This window comes from Callionymus lyra, chromosome 8 (genome assembly GCF_982586985.1).
Source record: "Callionymus lyra chromosome 8, fCalLyr1.hap1.1, whole genome shotgun sequence".
NCBI lineage: Eukaryota > Metazoa > Chordata > Actinopteri > Syngnathiformes > Callionymidae > Callionymus > Callionymus lyra.
In genome coordinates this window covers 26,769,214-26,784,486 of record NC_141825.1, presented here as the reverse complement: position 1 = coordinate 26,784,486, position 15,273 = coordinate 26,769,214, and positions in this window count along the sequence as shown.

Below are 15,273 nucleotides of genomic sequence, written 5' to 3'. Positions count from 1 at the left end.
CTTTTTTTTTTCTTTTGGTTTTCCTTCTATAAACACCTGGACCTACACTACAGTACTCGCGGCTACATTTTTAGGAGAAAGAAAAAAATATTGCATTAATATTGATATCTGAATTTAAGACATCAATATCAAATATATAGCACTTATTTCCAATATCGTACAGCCCTATATTTTAAGTCATTTTTAAGTATCTTTGAACGTAGCAAAAAATTAAAGATTAAAGATGGTTAACGTAAGGGCTCAAGATGTTTGGAAAATTCAAACTGAAGGTCTGAGACGGAGAAGACTCTGAGAGGAAGTGAAGAATAATAGGAGGCGAGAGGAGTGGGAGGAGAGAAACACTAGAGGATGGAGAGAAATAAAGGGAGATAGAAAGAGTGGAGACACATCCCAGATGACAGACACTTCCTCTCCTCGAGTGACGTCAGCAAAGACGTGACCCCGACGTGACCTTTCACCTGCCCTGACACAAATATAAGAATGAATGTTGACCTGGTTATGAATGGATCAACTTTAGACACACATCCCTCAGGAGAAGGTGGTGAGTGTGAGTGTGAGTCGGATCATTAGGTCCTCGTGGAGAACACACACTCGCCTCATTAGAGCGCCACACTCAGGTCTCTTGGGGTGACACACACACACACACACACACACACAGTTTGTAGCGAGTGCAACACCTCTTGAGCCATCAACCGCCTCCATTCACAACATCGAGTGTGAGAACTTCAATACGTTGTCTTGTTAGGAAACACCGGTGAGTAGCAGAAGCAGAGAACAGACCCGGGCCCGTCTGAACAAACCCAATTATCCCACTGCAGCTGTTTTTTTTTACCGGCAGCATCCCCGACTTACGGCAGGTTCAGAGCCTCCTTCTCGCTTCCAAACAGACGCCGGGGAGACTCGGGCGAACCCGCCTCAGGGTGTGAACGAGCACTTCGTCTGCGGCTCGGCGGGAATTTGACTAATTAGCACAAAAGGTTGGATCAACAAAGACGGAGGATTTTTTCAAATGAGACGAGAGGTTTTCGGAGACGATTGAAGTGTCTCGGGATGAAAATCAGCGATAAAAACACTCGAGGATCCAGACTCTAATCAACCTCGGCGAACAATCGTCGCAGATTCATGCTTGAAAGTGAAGATGTTGTGAAGAATTGGAGCTCATCCAAGGTTGCGTTTCTCAAGACGGAAACCATGGACTGCAGTTTGAAAATGTAAATCCATCAAATGATCTGCGATGGTTTTGAAATGCAAAGTACGATTTAACGTCATCGGCACGACTTCCACATCTGACACACGTATTTAAATGTTCGTCCGATGATTTATTCATGAAGCCGCCTCACCGGCACTGACCTTAATGGAGGGATTTGCTGAGACCAGCGATTTCCTGCAGGTCCACTTCTCCTCGTTCGACCTTCCGTTTCAAATAGTTCTGAATGGAGGGAAATAAGGCTGCAAGATATATAGAAAACATGAGATAATTTATAATATTATATTGTATAAATCAAGCAATTCTTAAATCCGCACTTCCACCAATCAGTGTAAAGTTGTCAATTTGTACTTCTATGTCTCGTTGTTGTTTACGTCTCCGTCTGTCGGTGAACTCAGTATATCCAGTGAAGTAATACTAACTTATGATCTAGTCAAACACTAGTGATCCAGTGAAGTAATACTAACTTATGATCTAGTCAAACACTAGTGATCCAGTGAAGTAATACTAACTTATGATCTAGTCAAACACTAGTGATCCAGTGAAGTAATACTAACTTATGATCTAGTCAAACACTAGTGATCCATTGAAGTAATACTAACTTATGATCTAGTCAAACACTAGTGATCCAGTGAAGTAATACTAACTTATGATATAGTCAAACACTAGTGATCCAGTGAAGTAATACTAACTTATGATCTAGTCAAACACTAGTGATCCAGTGAAGTAATACTAACTTATGATCTAGTCAAACACTAGTGATCCAGTGAAGTAATACTAACTTATGATATAGTCAAACACTAGTGATCCAGTGAAGTAATACTAACTTATGATCTAGTCAAACACTAGTGATCCAGTGAAGTAATACTAACTTATGATCTAGTCAAACACTAGTGATCCAGTGAAGTAATACTAACTTATGATATAGTCAAACACTAGTGATCCAGTGAAGTAATACTAACTTATGATCTAGTCAAACACTAGTGATACAGTGAAGTAATACTAACTTATGATCTAGTCAAAAACTAGTGATCCAGTGAAGTAATGCTAACTTCTGATCTAGTCAAACACTAGTGATACAGTGAAGTAATACTAACTTATGATCTAGTCAAACACTAGTGATCCAGTGAAGTAATACTAACTTATGATCTAGTCAAACACTAGTGATCCAGTGAAGTAATACTAACTTATGATCTAGTCAAACACTAGTGATCCAGTGAAGTAATACTAACTTATGATCTAGTCAAACAATAGTGATCCAGTCACTCGTCTCTTTCAACCTCCTTTGTTAAAGCAACATATTGTAAGAACTTTTCATCTCGTCTCAGTTGTTTTCTTATAAGATCGTGAACTTCCAAACAAACCTTTCCGTCTTCACCGTATGCTAACGAGCTAAGTTGTTAGCGTCATTTATAAAGTGTTATGTGTGCGTCTTCACCGTATGCTAACGAGCTAAGTTGTTAGCGTCATTTATAAAGTGTTATGTGTGCGTGTACAAGGAGGTGGATTTATTATTGATTTGGTGATATCACGACGCGCCGGCGGCTCCTCTCTGATGTCACTCAGTTTGGCGGGAAACCGATGCAAGTCCCGCGAGACTGAGCGTTATAAGAGATATTTTTCTACCATCATGTCGACACCGAAGCACGTAAATAAACAAAAGGAAATATCGCATTGTTTTCCTTCTATAAACCCCCGGACCTTCATTACAGTACTCGCTCCTTGATTGCGCATGGCTAAATTTTAAGGTGAAAGAAAAAAATATTGCAATAATATCAACATCGCACTTCAACACACAAATATCGAATATCGCACATACTTCCAATATCGTGCAGCCCTATTTTAAATGAACATACTTTCAATCATCAACATTGATAATTTTGTATATTTTAAGAACACCTATGTTGATAAACTATATTTCGTTGATTCAAGTTCTGATTATAATCTTGGTCTGTGTCGTGATATCCGGTCTCTGGCGTTTGTGTTTGTGAGTGTGTGTGAGTGTGTGTGTGTGTGTGTGTGTGTGTGTGTGTGTGTGTGTGTGTGTGTGTGTGTGTGTGTGTGTGTGAAGGCTCTCCTTGAATAACCTGTGTCGTCATCGCTCAACACGCCGCAAAAGCAACGCAGACACCAGTTTTTATTGGGACTTTGGAGAAAGTAAAAATCATGATTTTAAAACTTATTAGTAAACCTTTACATTAATTTGTTAGGTTGGTTACTTCAGTTGTTAGCGGGGTTAACATTTTTTTGAAGTTAAAGTAGTTTAGTTTTTTTTTGCTTCACAGTATATTTGTGTGTGTTTATTGTGTAATTTGGTAGAAAGTATCTCTATTGTTCTGGCACAGACGACAGTTTTTAGTTTTTTAATATTTTTTTTTTAATAGTTTAGTTTATTCTGTATAAATGTATATAAGAGTATCATTAAAATATACTTTCATTTGGAATGAAACAAGGAGCACCATAAATATTATTGTTCAGCTGAATCTCAGAATGTGTCAAAGAACCACATTTCCCAGAGTGCACCAGCAGCAGCAAACCAGCTGCTTCAGTCATTGACACTAATGTGCAGCACCTGTGAACTTTGAACTCTTGGAGGTTCTCAGTAGGTCAGAGAGAGAAGACTCCAAGTTCACAATGGGTTCAGTCCAAAGACGCCGATGGTCGGTAAGTAAGTAAGCAAGTAAGTAATGTTTCATTTACTTTCATTGTGTTTATGTTTAACTGCAGTAAATATTAGTGAAGGAACACATTGCAGAATATACTATATTGATTTTGTGATTAAAGGGTTTGTTAAAATAACATTTAATTTGAGTTTGGAAAAGTAAAAGTAAAAGATTCAAAAGAATAGTACAAAATTAAATATCAGAGCTTTACTAAAAAGTTTTGGAAAATTCATGAAATTAGATTTAGTGCTTATTAATTCATTTAAAATATTTGATTAAATTGTTTAAATGAATTTAAAATATTTGAATGTTTAAATTAATTCAAAATGTTTGAATGTTTAAGTTAATTTTAAAATGTATTTAGAATGTTTAAATTCAGTTAAAAGTCATTAAAAATGTTTAATTTAAATGGATGATTAAAATGGGTTTTGTTTGCCTGTCTTTAAAGGTTTTAAACCTAAATACTGAAAAGCCGAAAGTAAAAAATAAAAGTGATTCATTGGAACATTTGAGTCGCCCTTGTGTCCTTTGGAACCTGAACAATAGGTGGACTTAACAATAATCACTAATCTTTGTGATTAGATTAAAGTTGCTTTACAAATAACCTTCACTTACTATTAATGTGTTGATTTTTACATGTAATATATACAAAAGGGGGAAATGTAAGAGGAAAGGAAAAGAGTCCCAGGGGTTTAAAGACATAGGAGTGGAGAACACTGTGTAATGGACATGTTTTTGAACAGTACAGCGAGTACAAAACAAACGTATAAACATTCATTATAATATAAAAATACAACGAAATATTGTATAAACGATAGATAGTTTACCTATTGTGGCCGCTAGAGGGCAGATGAACCCCACGTGTGTGTAAATTGTTAGTTCGTTTGTCAATTTTAGGAATGAAAATAACATGATAAACGTGTTTTATCTACATTTACATCTTAAACGTTATAAAGAGTTGTTGGCAAATGTTAAAATAAAAAGTCAGAAGAAAAACAAACGGGTTTGAAATAATCGACGCCATTTTCTGGAAGATTCCACGTTACTTGACATGTTTGAGTTGTTCAAAGGGACACAGTAAACATTACCAATAAATAAATATAATTATTCAGACTTACTTTATGGTGCTCTTCGTAATTTCTTCAGCAGTTAAAGAGTTTGTTCATGTTAAGTAGAATTAATAAATATTCATCATTGAAAATGGAAGCTGGGATCTGTTATGGGGGGGGGGTGGTTGGGTTTGTGTACGAAAGGAAAAATGTTGATTTTAAAAAGTTAATTATTTACACAAGTCACTCTATTTTGAATTTCAAACGTTAATTAGATTGAAGTTTTAATTTGTTAACGTCAGTGTTAATATACTGTAAATATAAGTGAACCCTCTGATCAGAAGTGGTTTCTTCCAAAGTTACACCGTAGCTTGTAACTATTTTTAAACTTCCGTGTTTGAATATTTAAAAAACGAAATTTGAAATAAATTAAATTATATAAATAACATACTTGTATATTACATACCTGCAGAAAATATGTTTGAATGAGGTTAGTTAAAAAAATAATAATAATAATAAATGGCGGAAATTGACCTTTGATAAAATACCGGTGTTTGTCAAAACTCATCAAGGTAATTGATTTATTTTTTTACTAGATTACCATCACAAGAAAATCAGAAAGTCGTCAAATAAAAGTTAATTTTACTGTACAGTAATAATATTTCTCTTTAAAACTAATAATTCTGCACGTCTGGGCCTCTCGGCTCAAGCTGCTGCCTCCACGACCCCTGATAGAAGAGCAGACAGGAAACACCGGCGACAGGACAGACATTACTAATGGATGGAATGGATCAAAACTATAAGTGTTTCAGAGTTGAGTGAAAAAAGGTTCCAGATGTATAGCGTTTTATTTGTACCTCTCGACTTCATCTTTTATTTTTACTATCAACTTCTACTCAGAGCTTCATTTCATACAACAACGTGTCACTTTAGCAAGAAAAAGTAAAAATGTTGAAAGAACAATAGTTTGTTTGCTTCTGCCTGTTGTTCATGAAACCAAACAGCCAATCAGAAACAAGCTTTCTCCGGCCTCTGTGATTGGTTGGTTCATTGGCACGAATGAAGCTCTGTGTAGAAGTCGATGGTAAAAAGTAAAGATGGAGTCGATACTCGTACAGCAGTCAAAACTACACAAAGTGAGATTTATTGAACGTAAAATACATTTTTCTTTGTTCAAACCACTTTATTTTTTGCTGGAGTAAAAATGACATCAAACTGTCACTTACGTGAAAAACATATGCTGTGTCTCAAATCGCATACTTCTCTTAGTATACTAGAAGTTAGTATCATCAGGATAGTGTACGTACTAACTAGTAACTAATCCTCCACAGATAGTATGTCTCAAACATACTTCTCTTAGTATACTAGAAGTTAGTATCATCCGGATAGTGTACGTACTAACTAGTAACTAATCCTCCACAGATATTATGTCTCAAATCACATACTTCTCTTAGTATACTAGAAGTTAGTATTCATCAGGATAGTGTACGTACTAACTAGTAACTAATCCTCCACAGATAGTATGTCTCAAACATACTTCTCTTAGTATACTAGAAGGTAGTATCATCAGGATAGTGTACGTACTAACTAGTAACTAATCCTCCACAGATAGTATGTCTCAAACATACTTCTCTTAGTATACTAGAAGTTAGTATCATCAGGATAGTGTACGTACTAACTAGTAACTAATCCTCCACAGATAGTATGTCTCAAACATACTTCTCTTAGTATACTAGAAGTTAGTATCATCAGGATAGTGTACGTACTAACTAGTAACTAATCCTCCACAGATAGTATGTCTCAAACATACTTCTCTTAGTATACTAGAAGTTAGTATCATCAGGATAGTGTACGTACTAACTAGTAACTAATCCTCCACAGATAGTATGTCTCAAACATACTTCTCTTAGTATACTAGAAGTTAGTATCATCAGTTTAGTGTACGTACTAACTAGTAACTAATCCTCCACAGATAGTATGTCTCAAACATACTTCTCTTAGTATACTAGAAGTTAGTATCATCAGAATAGTGTACGTACTAACTAGTAACTAATCCTCCACAGATAGTATGTCTCAAACATACTTCTCTTAGTATACTAGAAGTTAGTATGCATCAGGATAGTGTACGTACTAACTAGTAACTAATCCTCCACAGATAGTATGTCTCAAACATACTTCTCTTAGTATACTAGAAGTTAGTATCATCAGGATAGTGTACGTACTAACTAGTAACTAATCCTCCACAGATAGTATGTCTCAAATCAAACTCTGCTGCTACACACTAACAGGAAATGACGCGACAGCTTCTTCTTCTACTACTATTTAACGATGATTTCAACCAGCTGTAGGAACACTATCGCCACCTGCTGGCAGCACGTTTTGCAAGTTTGGAAAAAGAAATAAAGAAAAAATGAGAATCGAAATATTCGCAAGATATTTAAGCTGGTATCAGCAGCGAAGACGTGTCATCCTGATACTGCTGCTGAAAATACACCTGTACGTATATATATCGTAACGTAACTCCCGTTTAAAACGTCATTAAGATGGCGGCCGTTTAGGGTGGTTAGTGTCCATCGATCCATACTCAGTTTTGTGGGCGTTTTAGTGACAATTTAGTGTGTATGGCGCTCTAAATTTCGAATACTAAGAATTGAGACGCACTAAAAATTCTACCTTTGAGTACGCTAGTATGTTATTTGAGACACAGCAATATTCTCAGGTGCTCAACATTTATAACTACACACTCGACAAATGGACACAAATAAAACACTAGACTAGATGTGTGTATAAAGTCACACATCATCTTGTACGTCACGTGACTAAAGAATGAATCACTTCCTGTTTACGCCTGATGTTGACGTCAGGTCGACCCAGTTCATACGACGTGTTAAGGTTCGACACGAGCATCAAATATGTTTGAATGAGATTAGTTTTTTAAAAAATGGTGGAAATTGACCTTTTTATAAAATACCTGTTTGTCAAAACTAGAAGATACTTTGACTTAATGATTTGATCATGTGAATAAAACCTATACAACAAATGGATAATTTATTATAATTCATGAATCAAGGTAGTGCTGGATGAAAATTGAGTGAATTTAATATAAAATGATCAAAAGTTTACAAATATACATTCATTCTTTAGTATAACACAGTTTAATATTTTTAACCAATAACTTGATGTCGTAGATTGTGTTACGACTCTTTGTTGCAATGGAATGGTATCGACTCTTCTACGCTACAATCAAGTCTCAAAACGTATTTTATTTTCATTGCACAGAGTGAAAAACTGGCCACGAAATGTCGTTGCTTGGCAACGAGTGAAAAATGAAAATTGAGAGAAGACGCTTTTTGAATTTGAGAGAAATTACTGTATTTGTGAGGTCAAAAAACAATATACAAACGTGTATAAAATGCAGTGGCGGGTCGTGCATTTCACACGCAGACTTTCAGTGGCGCACGTTTGAATGAATCCAGGTCTCAAGAACTACTTTAAGGTTCTTTATACACCACAGGGATCTGAGCGTGAACTGTTATAGGTCAATAAGACATTTAGTATTAAATGAGTTACATGAGTGCATTATATGAAAATATCACTCCCACTACAGTCTGTGTGGCCACGACACACACACTCTGCATCGCTCATCCTTTGAAGCTCGTGAAAGACTCGTCTCGGAGTTGGTATAACTTCCTTAACAACGTCCAGCTTTTCTTGAAAAGTCCTTCTTGAAAATATCTTTGCAAGTATATCCGTGACCAGATCAAGCTCTTCAGCCATTGTGTTGAAAAACAAACGGTTAAATTAACTCAAAACTTCGTTTCAGCTCCATGTGACTAGTCTCAGTGCTATCCAATCAGAGGACATGCACGTGTCACATGTTCAGCGCCGTGGAAGCTGTGAGAAGAGTAGCTTCCAAAGCGTTCACGTTGTGTCACCAACTCGAATGTGATTGGTTAACACAATCCTTCGGCTGCCGTTGATTTCAATGGACACGAGCCGCTTTTGAAACGACTGAAGGCCTCGCGTAGATTTCTTCTGGCAACACTTGACAGCTCAAATATGATTGGATGAAAGCTCTCACATGATTGTACAATCCTGTGCTGTGTCTCAAATCCCATACTTCTCTTAGTATACTAGAAGTTAGTATGAATCAGGATAGTGTACGTACTAACTAGTACGCAAATTCTCCACAGATGGTATGTCTCAAATCAAACTCTGCTGCTACACACTAACAGGAAATGACGCGACAGCTTCTTCTTCTACTACTATTTAAGGATGATTTCAACCAGCTGTAGGAACACTAGTGACACCACATCGACTTCATCTTTTATTTTTACTATCCACTTCTACTCAGAGCTTCATTTCATACAACAACGTGTCACTTTAGCAAGAAAAAGTAAAAATGTCGAACGAACAATAGTTTGTTTGCTTCTGCCTGTTGTTCATGAAACCAAACAGCCAATCAGAAACAAGCTTTCTCCGGCCTCTGTGATTGGTTGGTTCATTGGCACGAATGAAGCTCTGTGTAGAAGTTGATGGTAAAAAGAAAAGATGGAGTCGATACTCGTACAGCAGTCAAAGCTACACAAAGTGGGATTTATTGAATGTAAAATACATTTATGTTTGTTCAAACCACTTTATTTTTTACTGGAGTAAAAATTACATCAAACTGTCACTTACGTGAAAAACATGTGCTTTGTCTCAAATCGCATACTTCTCTTAGTATACTAGAAGTTAGTATCATCAGGATAGTGTACGTACTAACTAGTAACTAATCCTCCACAGATAGTATGTCTCAAATCACATACTTCTCTTAGTATACTAGAAGTTAGTATCATCAGGATAGTGTACGTACTAACTAGTAACTAATCCTCCACAGATAGTATGTCTCAAATCACATACTTCTCTAAGTATACTAGAAGTTAGTATCATCAGGATAGTGTACGTACTAACTAGTAACTAATCCTCCACAGATAGTATGTCTCAAATCACATACTTCTCTTAGTATACTAGAAGTTAGTATCATCAGGATAGTGTACGTACTAACTAGTAACTAATCCTCCACAGATAGTATGTCTCAAATCACATACTTCTCTTAGTATACTAGAAGTTAGTATCATCAGGATAGTGTACGTACTAACTAGTAACTAATTCTCCACAGAGAGTATGTCTCAAATCACATACTTCTCTTAGTATACTAGAAGTTAGTATCATCAGGATAGTGTACGTACTAACTAGTAACTAATCCTCCACAGATAGTATGTCTCAAACATACTTCTCTTAGTATACTAGAAGTTAGTATCATCAGGATAGTGTACGTACTAACTAGTAACTAATCCTCCACAGATAGTATGTCTCAAATCACATACTTCTCTAAGTATACTAGAAGTTAGTATCATCAGGATAGTGTACGTACTAACTAATAACTAATCCTCCACAGATAGTATGTCTCAAACATACTTCTCTTAGTATACTAGAAGTTAGTATCATCAGGATAGTGTACGTACTAACTAGTAACTAATCCTCCACAGATAGTATGTCTCAAACATACTTCTCTTAGTATTCTAGAAGTTAGTATGCATCAGGATAGTGTACGTACTAACTAGTAACTAATCCTCCACAGATAGTATGTCTCAAACATACTTCTCTTAGTATACTAGAAGTTAGTATCATCAGGATAGTGTACGTACTAACTAGTAACTAATCCTCCACAGATAGTATGTCTCAAACATACTTCTCTTAGTATACTAGAAGTTAGTATCATCAGGATAGTGTACGTACTAACTAGTAACTAATCCTCCACAGATAGTATGTCTCAAACATACTTCTCCTAGTATACTAGAAGTTAGTATCATCAGGATAGTGTACGTACTAACTAGTAACTAATCCTCCACAGATAGTATGTCTCAAACATACTTCTCTTAGTATTCTAGAAGTTAGTATGCATCAGGATAGTGTACGTACTAACTAGTAACTAATCCTCCACAGATAGTATGTCTCAAACATACTTCTCTTAGTATACTAGAAGTTAGTATCATCAGTTTAGTGTACGTACTAACTAGTAACTAATCCTCCACAGATAGTATGTCTCAAACATACTTCTCTTAGTATACTAGAAGTTAGTATCATCAGAATAGTGTACGTACTAACTAGTAACTAATCCTCCACAGATAGTATGTCTCAAACATACTTCTCTTAGTATTCTAGAAGTTAGTATGCATCAGGATAGTGTACGTACTAACTAGTAACTAATCCTCCACAGATAGTATGTCTCAAACATACTTCTCTTAGTATACTAGAAGTTAGTATCATCAGGATAGTGTACGTACTAACTAGTAACTAATCCTCCACAGATAGTATGTCTCAAATCAAACTCTGCTGCTACACACTAACAGGAAATGACGCGACAGCTTCTTCTTCTACTACTATTTAACGATGATTTCAACCAGCTGTAGGAACACTATCGCCACCTGCTGGCAGCACGTTTTGCAAGTTTGGAAAAAGAAATAAAGAAAAAATATGAGAATCGAAATATTCGCAAGATATTTAAGCTGGTATCAGCAGCGAAGACGTGTCATCCTGATACTGCTGCTGAAAATACACCTGTACGTATATATATCGTAACGTAACTCCCGTTTAAAACGTCATTAAGATGGCGGCCGTTTATGGTGGTTAGTGTCCATCGATCCATACTCAGTTTTGTGGGCGTTTTAGTGACAATTTAGTGTGTATGGCGCACTAAATTTCGAATACTAAGAATTGAGACGCACTAAAAATTCTACCTTTGAGTACACTAGTATGTTATTTGAGACACAGCAATATTCTCAGGTGCTCAACATTTATAACTACACACTCGACAAATGGACACAAATAAAACACTAGACTAGATGTGTGTATAAAGTCACACATCATCTTGTACGTCACGTGACTAAAGAATGAATCACTTCCTGTTTACGCCTGATGTTGACGTCAGATCGACCCAGTTCATACGACGTGTTAAGGTTCGACACGAGCATCAAATATGTTTGAATGAGATTCGTTTTTTAAAAAATGGTGGAAATTGACCTTTTTATAAAATACCTGTTTGTCAAAACTAGAAGATACTTTGACTTAATGATTTGATCATGTGAATAAAACCTATACAACAAATGGATAATTTATTATAATTCATAAATCAAGGTAGTGCTGGATGAAAATTGAGTGAATTTAATATAAAATGATCAAAAGTTTACAAATATACATTCATTCTTTAGTATAACACAGTTTAATATTTTTAACCAATAACTTGATGTCGTAGATTGTGTTACGACTCTTTGTTGCAATGGAATAGTATCGACTCTTCTACGCTACAATCAAGTCTCAAAACCTATTTTATTTTCATTGCACAGAGTGAAAAACTGGCAACGAAATGTCGTTGCTTGGCAACGAGTGAAAAATGAAAATTGAGAGAAGACGCTTTTTGAATTTGAGAGAAATTACTTTATTTTTGAGGTCAAAAAACAATATACAAACGTGTATAAAATGCAGTGGCGGGTCGTGCATTTCACACGCAGACTTTCAGTGGCGCACGTTTGAATGAATCCAGGTCTCAAGAACTACTTTAAGGTTCTTTATACACCACAGGGATCTGAGCGTGAACTGTTATAGGTCAATAAGACATTTAGTATTAAATGAGTTACATGAGTGCATTATATGAAAATATCACTCCCACTACAGTCTGTGTGGCCACGACACACACTCTCTGCATCGCTCATCCTTTGAAGCTCGTGAAAGACTCGTCTCGGAGTTGGTATAACTTCCTTAACAACGTCCAGCTTTTCTTGAAAAGTCCTTCTTGAAAATATCTTTGCAAGTATATCCGTGACCAGATCAAGCTCTTCAGCCATTGTGTTGAAAAACAAACGGTTAAATTAACTCAAATCTTCGTTTCAGCTCCATGTGACTAGTCTCAGTGCTATCCAATCAGAGGACATGCACGTGTCACATGTTCAGCGCCGTGGAAGCTGTGAGAAGAGTAGCTTCCAAAGCGTTCACGTTGTGTCACCAACTCGAATGTGATTGGTTAACACAATCCTTCGGCTGCCGTTGATTTCAATGGACACAAGCCGCTTTTGAAACGACTGAAGGCCTCGCGTAGATTTCTTCTGGCAACACTTGACAGCTCAAATATGATTGGATGAAAGCTCTCACATGATTGTACAATCCTGTGCTGTGTCTCAAATCCCATACTTCTCTTAGTATACTAGAAGTTAGTATGCATCAGGATAGTATACGTACTAACTAGTACGGAAATTCTCCACAGATGGTATGTCTCAAATCAAACTCTGCTGCTACACACTAACAGGAAATTACGCCACAGCTTCTTCTTCTACTACTATTTAAGGATGATTTCAACCAGCTGTAGGAACACTAGTGACACCACATCGACTTCATCTTTTATTTTTACTATCAACTTCTACTCAGAGCTTCATTTCATACAACAACGTGTCACTTTAGCAAGAAAAAGTAAAAATGTCGAATGAACAATAGTTTGTTTGCTTCTGCCTGTTGTTCATGAAACCAAACAGCCAATCAGAAACAAGCTTTCTCCGGCCTCTGTGATTGGTTGGTTCATTGGTACGAATGAAGCTCTGTGTAGAAGTTGATGGTAAAAAGAAAAGATGGAGTCGATACTCGTACAGCAGTCGAAGCTACACAAAGTGAGATTTATTGAATGTAAAATACATTTTTGTTTGTTCAAACCACTTTATTTTTTACTGGAGTAAAAATTACATCAAACTGTCACTTACGTGAAAAACATGTGCTGTGTCCCAAACACACTTCTCTTAGTATACTAGAAGTTAGTATCATCAGGATAGTGTATGTACTAACTAGTAACTAATCCTCCACAGATAGTATGTCTCAAATCACATACTTCTCTAAGTATACTAGAAGTTAGTATCATCAGGATAGTGTACGTACTAACTAGTAACTAATCCTCCACAGATGGTATGTCTCAAATCACATACTTCTCTTAGTATACTAGAAGTTAGTATCATCAGGATAGTGTACGTACTAACTAGTAACTAATCCTCCACAGATAGTATGTCTCAAACATACTTCTCTTAGTATACTAGAAGTTAGTATCATCAGGATAGTGTAGGTACTAACTAGTAACTAATCCTCCACAGATGGTATGTCTCAAACATACTTCTCTTAGTATACTAGAAGTTAGTATCATCAGGATAGTGTACGTACTAACTAGTAACTAATCCTCCACAGATAGTATGTCTCAAACATACTTCTCTTAGTATACTAGAAGTTAGTATCATCAGGATAGTGTACGTACTAACTAGTAATTAATCCTCCACAGATAGTATGTCTCAAACATACTTCTCTTAGTATACTAGAAGTTAGTATCATCAGGATAGTGTACGTACTAACTAGTAACTAATCCTCCACAGATAGTATGTCTCAAATCAAGCTCTGCTGCTACAAACTAACAGGAAATGACGCGACAGCTTCTTCTTCTACTACTATTTAACCATGATTTCAACCAGCTGTAGGAACACTATCGCCACCTGCTGGCAGCACGTTTTGCAAGTTTGGAAGAAGAAAAGAAGAAAAAATATGAGAATCGAAATATTCGTGAGATATTTAAGCTGGTATCAGCACCGAAGACGTGTCATCCTGCTACTGCTGCTGAAAATACACCTGTAAGTATATGCATATATATGGATATATATATATTTATATATATATATATATGACGTAACTTCCATTTAAAACGTCATTAAGATGGCAGCTGTTTAGGGTGGTTAGTGTCCATCAAACCATGCTCAGTTTTTTGGGCGTTTTAGTGACAATTTAGTGTGTATGGAGCACTTCATTTTGCATACTAAGAATTGAGACGCATTTATGCACTAAAAATACTAACTTTGAGTACGCTAGTATGTGATTTGAGACACAGCACTGGAAACATGCAAGAGGAGAGAAATGAAAAGAAAAGACTGTGAGGAATAATTTAATATATATTTATGAAAAATAAACAATAAAAATAATAATTTAATCTTTTTTTTTAAAATAATTACATTTATTTTCTGATTGTCTAGACCAGCAGAGACGACCCTGACGACCTCTACTGATAAAAATGTATATGTTTAGAACCGAAGCTTCGTTGCATCACGTCAACACATCCTCGTCGTCCGTCTTGGAACTATAACGAGACACACGTCACAGGGGTCGCCTACATCAGGTCGCCTACGCCAGAGGTCGCCTACGTCAACCTCCTCAGATCAGTCACGAGCCGCATCATCTGCGTCGCCGGCTCATTAAATTCACGCTTGTTTGACTGACGAGACTTTCCTGGAAAAAG